Here is an 8,423-nt window from a genome sequence, read left to right on the forward strand (position 1 = left end):
CCCATAATTTTATCTTTCATCCATGAGCATGCATAAAAAATTTCAATTCCCATAAATTACCAAACTGAATATTCATTGTTAAAAAATGACTTGTTTAGATGACACTGTCATACAGCATCCATGAGCATGCACAAAATTAAACCTGACATGCTTAACATTGACATGTTCATATTACACTAACAAGCTTAAACCTAACATGCTGAACACCTTCTTAACACCTCCACTCCTCCTTCTTCTCCTTCATCAACCTGATGCGCTCAGAGTGGCGAATCCCAACGCGAATGTACTCCTCTACCACAATTGGCATGGTCCTGTCGCCAAGCTGTGGGATTGCAGGTGCCGCCACCATCGCGAGGTCGTCGTCCACCACCACCATCGCGAGTCCGTCGTCCGCCACCACGATCGCGAGGTCGTCGTCCGCCACCACCATAGCAAGGTCGTCGTCCGCCACCACCATAGCAAGGTCGTCATCCGCCACCAACATAGTAGGGTCGTCGTCAGCCACCACCATAGCATGTTCGTCGTCAGCCAGAATAGGCTGCTCCTCGTCATCCCCACTTTGCTCCTCGTCATCCCCGCTCTACTCCTCATCGTCATCCCCGCTCTGCTCCTCGTCATCCCCGCTGCTGCTCCCATTGCCTGGCCAAATGCAACAAAGTGTGAACATGGTGTTCTCATCGTGCAGGTAGAGGAAGCCAAAAGGACAGGAAGAAGAGAGGCAGAGAGCTTACTAGCATCGTCGTCATGCTGGTAGTACATGCGGCACATGGTGTTGTCAAACATGTTCTCGGTGAACATGGCGTCGCCGTCGTAGCGGAAGACAAGGAAGTACCCGAGCTGTAGATCATGGGCGCGGGCGAAATGCTCCCAGCCGGGCCCTAGGTACATGTGGCCTTCACCATCAAACACCACCAACACTTTCCACAGCCTGTGAAGCCCATTGTCAGCCTCCCGCAGCTTCACTTTGTGGGGCTCACGGCCCGCGAGCATCTTCGCAAACTTGTCAGGCAGCCTCTGCAGCGAGGGTCAAGCAGTGGTTAATTGTGGCAATCAAGCACTAGACAGTAGAGTGATGATAAAGAAATGAGTGATGATAAATATACCTGCCTACTGCAAGATTTCTCAATTATGAACTCGAAGAACTCAAAACCTTCCAAGCCAGCAATCTCACTTCTACTCTAAACAAGCAATAGGAAACAAGCAATAGTAAATTAAACAACATGACTGGACAGAAATAGGAAACAAGCAGCATTGTAAATTAAACTTCTGCCCATATTCATGCAGGTCACTACACCTGCATATGCATGAATCCCACTGCAGCATAAGACTTGTCAACAAGAATAACCACAACAGCATGTTCAACCATAGAATTCAACAGCAACAGAATTCAACAGCATGTTCTGGCAACAATAACAGCATGTTCACCATAGAATTCAACAGCAACAGAATACGGTTAATTCAGTTAATTAACCACAGAATTCAACAGCAACAGAACAGCATGTCTACCACACTACCTACCACAGCAACAGTTAATTGCTGTCAGGTGACTACCAACAGCAACAACATAGTAATCAAACAGCAATTCAACCACACTAGATCCACCAACAGAGCATACTAAATCCACCAAGAACAATATGCCTAAATCCACCAATAGATGCCTAGTATGCATAACAAATCCTAGATTCTCAAACCCTAGAGCAGAAGAGAAAGGAGAGATGATATGAAGCGGATGGCTTACCGCGGTGGAGTCCGAGAAGAAGTGGTCGCCGGCGGCGTAGGGCAAGCTGCGTGGGAGGCGTCAGACTAGCAGACGCTCCGGGGAGGCGTCGCCGTCACCCTAAAAAACATCCTAATCAAACCCTAATCTGGCGGCAAGAACCCTAATCTATCATAACAGTAGATAGGAAGAGGAAGAGGAAGCGGATTCATACCCACGGTGACGGAGAGTCGGCGATGGAGAGAAAGAAGCTGGCGGCGGCGGTGGGAGAGGAAGAAGCCAGTGGCGGCGGAGAGCAGGAGCGGGTCGAGTGGATAGGAGGAGTGGAGAGGGGGAGTGGGGAAAAGAGTGGATAGGAGGAGGAGCGGGCCCAATAGTCAGCGAGTTGTTTGATACATTGAAAGGGTGGGCATAGAGTACAAAACCAACAACCTCTTCCTAGCCCAGTGGTAGAAACCAAGTGAACTAAGCGCACGGTCGTGGGTTCGAGCCCCAGCGCATGCATATTTTTTGGTCACGCGCATATTTTTGGTAGCTTTGGTACAATAGTAAAATGGCCCACTTGTTAGTGAGTGGGTCGAGTGGCCCACTTGTCAGTGAGGTGTGTGCTTGATACTTGACTAGTTTGATATAGTCAAAAGGGTTGGCATAGAGTACAAAACCAACAGCCTCTTCCTAGCCCAGTGGTAGAAACATAGTGAAACAAGCGTATGGTTCTGGGTTCGAGTCCCCGCTGGCGCATATCTTTTTGCTCACAATGAAATGGGTTCAGTTGAAGCAAAATTCAGTTAAAATTCAGTTGAAGCAAAACCAGACATCATCCACTTCAGTTCAAAAAAACTACTACATGATCACAAAAACTACTAGACAACATTCTGTATGATCACCAAAACTTGAAATAAATGATCACCAATATCTAAATGATCATTTTGCAATCTTTTGCATTACAGGACAACATTTTGACAACATTCTGAGCACAACTTCATTTTGCCATCAGCTCCATGCTATAAGACCACACCACTACAGCCATCAGGATCACACCACTACAGCCATCAGGATCTTCAAGCATTTTGCTACCTGGAGATAATTGTAGTACATTAGGATCACCATGCATGTGCACAAGAAGGAAAACTACAGAGAGTTAAAAGGATCACCAAGGAGACCAAATTTACCTTCATGTCCATTCGCTACTCATCGTCGTCGATAAGAAAACAAGGAACTCTATGCCCACTCCTGTTTTCCTCATCATCACTACAATATTGCAGCATAGTATGATCAGTCCGGTTTTCCTCATCCTCGCTTTCATGTCCATCCTCTACCACCTTTCTTCTTTTCTTGATGCCTTCAACTGTTGCAGCACCAATGATCACACGTTCCCGGTCCCTTCACACTCTGCTTTGCACCGGAACTTCCATGGAGTCATCATCAGCTTGCAACGGAACTTCCGTAGAGTCATCATCTTGGTATGTTAGTCCACCATCACCGGGGCCCTTTTCCACTTCAGTTTCAGTCACACTCCACAAGTGTCTGTGCTGAAAGTTTTGCCCAACTCGCCATTTTCCGTGCAAAAGAGTGTCTGGCAGATAAAACACCATTGTTGCTTGTGTTGTTAGAATAAAGGGATCACTCTTATACCAGCACCTTGCAGTGTTGATGCTTTTGAAGTGGCCATCATATTTGACAAAAGAGTCTCTCCTCTTCTTGCTACCAAGATCAAACCAGTCACAGCGAAATAAGTCAACCGAGCGATGGATACCACCACTAGAGTTGTACTGCAACTCTACGATGCTTCTCAACTGACCATAGAAGTCAATGATCTCACCATCATGTGACCCCTCAGTGACGATTCCACTATTTTGTGTCTTCCTTTTTTCCTCGCGGTCAACGGTGTGGTACCGGACACCGTCAGCAATGCATGCTGAATACACTCTCACTCGCTTATCCGGTAAGCATGCCAAAGCAAATAGATCATCACTGACCTTCTTCTCCTCATGCAACTTTCCAATCTGCACAAATAAACCATTTAGCAAACAATGGTATTTAACAATGGGTGAATAACACAGAAAACATAAAACATGTGGCTAAAGATCTCACATGATTCTTAAACCACTTAGCAAACACCTTCGCAACCCTTTTATCAACATTGATATTGCTTTCTTCCTGATTTAACTCTTCCTTGCATTTCCTACAATGCCAACAAAACATGTGAATTAAAACATTAGGCTGGTGCTAACCCAAGCAAAAAATATATATATATAATGAGTGCACAAGATATAACGTACTCGATATATGGTAGAACCTCGGCGCAATTGCTGAGCACAAACAAAACCATCTTGTCATACTCATCACCAGCCTCCAAGTATTGTGACGCTCCAAGAAAGTTCACACCATGGTTGAAAACAGAGACATCACCACTTTGCGAATCAGACCGCTCTCTAATTCTGCCCGGCCGCTTCCATCTTGTTTCCACATCACCAAAGTATCTGGAGCAAAAAGTCAAGCACTCGTCAACGACATATGCTTCAGCAATAGAACCTTCAGGTCTTGCCGTGTTTCGCACATAACGCTTACAAGTAAGCAGCCTTCTTTCGATTGGGTACATCCAACCGTATTGCACAGGGCCTCTAAGCATTTCCTCTTTGGGTAAGTGCACCGCCAAATGGACCATCACGGTGAAGAAAGCTGGAGGGAAAATCTTCTCGAGCTTGCAAAGAATAATTGGGATTTCTTTTTCAAGTCTTTCCAAGACAGTTAACTTGAGGGTTTTGCAGCACAGTTCTCTAAAGAAATTTCCCAGCTCAGCAACCGCTTCATATATATATCCTTGTGCATGATTCCTCGGAGGCCCGCCGGTAAAATCCTTTGGAGGAGGATGTGACAATCATGGGTTTTCAGTACTGAAAGCTTGAATCCATCAGAAGTAACACACTTTGCTAGGTTAGCAGCATAACCATCTGGAAATTTCACCGCTCTTAGGAATTCACAGAATGCAAGCTTTTGTTCTTTATTCATTGTATACCATGCTCGTGGAATTTCAAATGAATCTTCATCTTCATTGTGCTGTAGATGCAAATCTTCTCTTATGCCCATGTCCTCCAAATCAAGCCTAGAACTAACCGTGTCCTTTGTCTTCCCTTCAATGTTCCGAAACGTCCCTAGCAGATTCTCGCATATGTTTTTCTCAATGTGCATTACATCGAGATTATGCCTTAATTTCAGATCAGCCCAGTATGGCAGGTCCCACAAACAAGACCTCCGGTCCCAACATTGACCTTCCTCACGCTTTCTTTTCTTTGCCAGCTTTCCTGGTCTCACATCTTTCACCTTTTCAAGTTGCTGCTCCAGCTCTTCTTTAGTGAATTCAGCTGGCTTGTCACGGGTTTCATTCTCACCATTAAAATCTTTGCTTCTTCGCCAGCGATGGTTTCGGGGAAGAAAGCGGCGGTGCCCAATATAGCATATCTTGCTCCTTATTCTCTTTGAGCAAGGGTCTTTGTCACAATGGACACAAGCCTGATACCCCGCTGTGATCCTCCCAGACAGAGTGTGCAGAGCCGGGAAATCATGGATGGACCATATGATCGCAGCACGTAGATTGAACTTTTCTTCCAGACTCAAGGCATCGTATGTAGGTACACCAGTCCAGAGCTGGAGCAGTTCTTCTACGTGGGGCTCCATAAAGACATCAAAATCCTTTCCTGGAGAATCTGGACCCGAGATAAGCAATGACATCATGAAGTTGGACTGATCCATGCATGCCCATGGTGGCAGGTTGTACGGCACCACAAAAACTGGCCACATGCTATAAGACGTGCTCATGTTCCCAAATGGATTAAACCCATCTGTGGAAATGCCAAGTTTTATGTTCCTTGGATCTGCAGCAAAATCAAAATGTATACGGTTAAACTCTTTCCATGCCTCTCCATCCGCTGGATGGCTTAGCTCATTGTCCACAGGTTGCCGCTTCAGCTTGTGCCACTGTACCTCACGCGATGATTTCTTCGAGATGAACATCCGCTACAGGCTTGGTATCAAGGGAAAGTGCCTCAGTACCTTCTCCGATATTGACTTCTTCCCATCAGCATCTTTCCACCTAGATGCATTGCATTTTGGACAGTTTTCATGCTTTGCTAAATCCTTCCGAAACAAGACACAGTTATTTGGGCACACATGTATTGACACATAACCTAACCCCAGCCTGCGGATTATGCTCAATGCTTCATCATAAGATCTGGGAACACAACTATTAGGGAATTGCAAGCTCAAAAGATGGAGTATTGCGTTGAATGCGGCATTGCTAATCCGGTAGAAAGACTTGATGTGGAGTAACTTCACGGTGAAGGTAAATCTTGAAAATTTACCCCCTTCATGAGCTGTGCGCTTCGCCTCCTCTAACACCTCAGCAAACAACGATTTCTGTCCATCAGTACGATCTTCAGCATCATACAAATCCTTCAATAGGTCAGGAATCCTATCATCTTCATGCCCATCCTCTTCCTCCAAAACAGCATTATATCGCAAAACCTTTTCCATGAAATCAATGCCAGCATCACCACCACCCATCATATGAGGGGCCTCTGTATTAGCTTCAAAATGTTGAGGTTGTCTGTCTAAAGGTTCTCCATGATATATCCATCTATCATATGTGCTGGACATCCCATTAAGAAGCAGATGATCTTCCACTCTTCCTTGAGCCATTCTTGGACGGTTGAGGCATTCACAACATGGGCAAAGAATGTGAGCATCGTTGGCAAAATTTGCCCGAACAAATGCCATGAAATCATCAACTCCTTTCATATGTTCTTTCAAAAACTTTCTAACTCCTTCTCTAATCCAGCTTCTGTCCATCTGCCAAAGACAAAAAATTGTTGCAACTTAGCAAATCAATCTAAGTGCATCAACATTAATTAATGAAAATGGATGGAAGTAATGGAAGCTAAAATTCCATAAAATAAGGTAGGCACCCAAGTTTATATGCTAACTGCCTAAGCACAACATTGAGCTATTTCCAATTTCTCACTACTTTAGTCCAGTTCACATGGTTTACTGATTTCACATGGGAGCAATAAAAAGTAGTTCAAATGGAAATACAGATTTCACATGGGAGAAAAGAAAAGCTAACTAAAACATGATGGTTCACAAAAAACAGAGGTGCTTAAACAACCAACAATAACAATATATGCTGCCACTAAGAACTATTTTGGTTAAACCACCAACAATAACACCACTGTCAATTTACATGAATGCCATTTCCAAGATTGCATCAAATCTACATCAATGAGAGTTTTCCTAGTTTACATCTAATCTACATCAATATTCAGGTCCTTTCACAGATTTGAGGCTGAAATTTCAGAGGTGTAACATCAAAACTACATCAACCCCAGGATCATGTTTCAGGGAAAGACCAACTCGAGCTCTGTTCTATTGATTGCTGACAACATAATTTACCAGTAACAATTAACTGAATTCCAAAAGAATTCTTAACAATTTCATCAACAACAATTCTCCTAATAATTTCATCAACAGAAATTCTCTTCACAATTTCTACCAAATTCATCAATGACATTTCCAAGAGATTTTTCCAAGCTTACAACAAACCTACATCAAATCACTCTATGTGTGTGTGGAGATTCTCCTAACAAATCTACATCAAATCATTGACATCAACAGAGAGGAGAGGGGGAAGAGGAGGGGGGAAGGAGAGGGCTACATACGTGGGCGAGGTCTGCTTGCGATGGTGGCGACTCCCCCATGCTCGGCAGCGGCGACTCCCCCATGCATGGGCGACGCGAGCGGCGAGGTCGCCGTTCCTGTCGTGGGCCCCGCCCCGCCCCCGCCTCCGCCCCTGCTGGTTGCTTCCGCCACGAGGCCGTGGGCGAGGTCACCTGCAGCGAGGTCGTGGGCAAGGCGAGCGGCCCCTAGTGGTTTCTTCGGCCGCCGGCCCCGCCCGCCGGCCGCCGCCCACCGGACCCGCCCTCGTCCGAGCGACCCTTGTTGGTTGCTTCCGCCGCCGCCCGCCGCCACCTGGTCGGAAGACCTAGAAAAACGCTAAGTGTTGCTCTGTTCGATGCCATCCGCCGCCACCTGGTCGGAAGGCCCCACTTGTCACTGATACGAGAGAGCCCTGGTTTTATATAGTATATAGAAAATTACCCACATATTAGCAACAATCCCTCTCTAGCCCAGCGGTACCGAACGAGCGAGCGAGCGCCAGGTCATGGGTTCGAGTCCCCGCTAGCGCACATTTTATAGGAATTAAAGCGCACATTTTTTTAGGGAATGAAATGCTCGCTCACCCACCTGTCAGTGGCTCACCCACCTGTAAATGGTTCTCGCCTGTCAGTGTTGCTCTGTTCGATGCACCTGGTCGGAAGGTCAATGATACGAGAGAGCCGTAGTTTTATATAATGTATAGATAAATTCCCATACCTGAGCAACTGTCCCTCTCTAGCCCAGCGGTAGAGAGCGAGCGAAGCAAGCGCGAGGTCGTGGGTTCGAGTCCCGCCTCGCGCCTCTTTTTTGGGCGAATTAAGCACTCGGCCCCACCTGTCAAATGGGTCCTGCATGTCAGTGTGTGCCCCGTCTGTTGTTGAATATTAACATTTAAACAAAAATTGACACCTAGACAGTGACACATAAGCGAGGTTGGTGAGGTGGCTGCCTAATCATCCTAATTCATTCAAACTCAAGTGTAGTGACCATGTTA

The 8,423-nt window shown here is 45.8% G+C and overlaps 2 pseudogenes; both read right to left on the bottom strand.

The window, feature by feature from the left end:
* Positions 1–211: 211 nt before the first annotated feature.
* LOC147967427 (uncharacterized) lies at positions 212–1,366 on the bottom strand (annotated as a pseudogene).
* A 1,333-nt stretch (positions 1,367–2,699) lies between these two features.
* On the bottom strand, positions 2,700–6,565 carry LOC147967428 (uncharacterized; annotated as a pseudogene).
* Between the last annotated feature and the right edge of the window lie 1,858 nt (positions 6,566–8,423).

This window comes from Triticum urartu, chromosome 5A (genome assembly GCF_056163025.1).
Source record: "Triticum urartu cultivar PI428250 chromosome 5A, HENAU_Tu73, whole genome shotgun sequence".
Taxonomy (NCBI): domain Eukaryota; kingdom Viridiplantae; phylum Streptophyta; class Magnoliopsida; order Poales; family Poaceae; genus Triticum; species Triticum urartu.